The sequence below is a fragment of the Arachis hypogaea genome, chromosome 17 (assembly GCF_003086295.3).
Source record: "Arachis hypogaea cultivar Tifrunner chromosome 17, arahy.Tifrunner.gnm2.J5K5, whole genome shotgun sequence".
Lineage (NCBI taxonomy): Eukaryota > Viridiplantae > Streptophyta > Magnoliopsida > Fabales > Fabaceae > Arachis > Arachis hypogaea.
In genome coordinates this window covers 68908365-68910393 of record NC_092052.1, presented here as the reverse complement: position 1 = coordinate 68910393, position 2029 = coordinate 68908365, and positions in this window count along the sequence as shown.

The following is a 2029-nucleotide window of genomic DNA, read 5'->3' as shown; positions in this document are numbered from 1 at the left end:
CTGGGCGTTCAGTGCCAGGTTGGTGCCCCTTTGGGCGTTCAACGCCCTTTGCTGCCATTTCTGGCGTTGAACGCCAGAACCATGCTTGTTCTGGGCGTTCAGCGCCAGGATGCTCCCATTCTGGGCGTTCAGCACCAGAACTATGCTCTGTTCTGGCGTTTGAACGCCAGACAGATGCTCCTCCAGGGTGTGATTTTCTTCTGCTGTTTTTGATTCTGTTTTCAATTTTTATATTTATTTTGTGACTCCACATGATCATGAACCTAAGAAAACATGAAAAACAATAAAAAAATTAGATAAACATTGGGTTGCCTCCCAACAAGCGCTTCTTTAATGTCAATAGCTTGACAGTAGGCTCTCATGGAGCCTCACAGATGTGCAGAGCTTTGTTGAGACTCTCCAACACCAAACTTAGAGTTTGGATATGGGAGTTCAACACCAAACTTAGAGTTTGGTTGTGGCCTCCCAACACTAAACTTAGAGTTTGACTGTGGGGGCTCTGGTTGACTCTGCTTGGAGAGAAGCTTTTCCTGCTTCCTCTCCATGGTTGTAGAGGGAGATCCTTGAGTTTTGAATACAAGGGAGTTCTCATTCCATTGAAGGACTATTTCACCTCTGTCAACATCAATCACAGCTCTTGCTGTGGCCAGGAAAGGTCTTCCTAGGATGATGGATTCATCCTCTTCCTTCCAGTATCCAGGACTATGAAATCAGTAGGTATGTAAAGGCCCTCAATCTTTACTAATACATCTTCTACTTGTCCATAGCCTGTCTTCTTGAGCTGTCTGCCATCTCTAGTGAGATTTTAGTAGCTTGCACCCCATAGATTCCCAGTTTCTCTATTACAGAGAGGGGTATGAGGTTATTCCTGAACCAAGGTCACATAGAGCCTTAAAGATCATGGTGCCTATGGTACAAGGATTATGAACTTTCCAGGATCCTGTCTCTTCTGAGGCAATGTCAGTTGATCCAGATCACTTAGTTCATTGATGAACAAGGGAGGTTCAACTTCCCAAGCATCAATGCCAAATAATTTGGCATTCAGCTTCATGATTGCACCAAGAAACTTGTAGTTTGCTCTTCAGTAACATCCTCATTCTCTCAGAAGAGGATACTCATCAGAGCTCATAAGGCATAAGAGTCATGGATCTCTATGTTCTAGATGAGCCTCAGAGTCCTTGATTCCCCAGAGGAAACTCCTATGATCACTGACGTCCCAGGAGGTCTTCCTCCTTGGATTCACGTCCTCTCCTCTCCTCACAGGTTCGGCCATGGCCTTATGTCAATGGCCTTGCACTCTCCTTTTGGGTTCTCTTCTGTATTGCTTGGGAGAGTACTAGAGGGATTTCAGTGATCCTTTTACTCAGCTGCCCACTTGTGCTTCCAGATTTCTAATGGAAGACCTTGTTTCATTCATGAAACTTACAGTGGCCTTAGATAGATCAGAGACTAGATTTGCTAAATTAGAAGCATTTTGTTCAGAGTTCTCTGTCTGTTGCTGAGTTGATGATGGAAAAGGCTTGCTATTGCTAAACCTGTTTCTTCCACCATTATTAAAGCCTTGTTGGGGCTTCTGATCCTTCCATGAGAAATTTGGATGATTTTTCCATGTTGAGTTATAGGTGTTTCCATAAGGTTCACCTAAATAATTTACCTCTGCTATTGCAGGGTTCTCAGGATCATAGGCTTCTTCTTCAGAAGATGCCTCTTGAGTACTGTCGGATGCAGCTTGCATTCCAGGCAGACTCTGAGAAATCATATTGACTTGCTGAGTCAATATTTTATTCTGAGCCAATATGGCATTCAGAGTATCAACCTCAGGAACTCCCTTCTTCATAGGCGTCCCATTACTCACAGGATTCCTTTCAGAAGTGTACATGAACTGGTTATTAGCAACCATGTCAATGAGTTCTTGAGCTTCTGCAGGCGTTTTCTTTAGGTGAATGGATCCACCTGCAGAAGTGTCTAGTGACATCTTTGATAGCTCAGATAAACCATCATAGAATATATCCAGGATGGTCCATTCTGA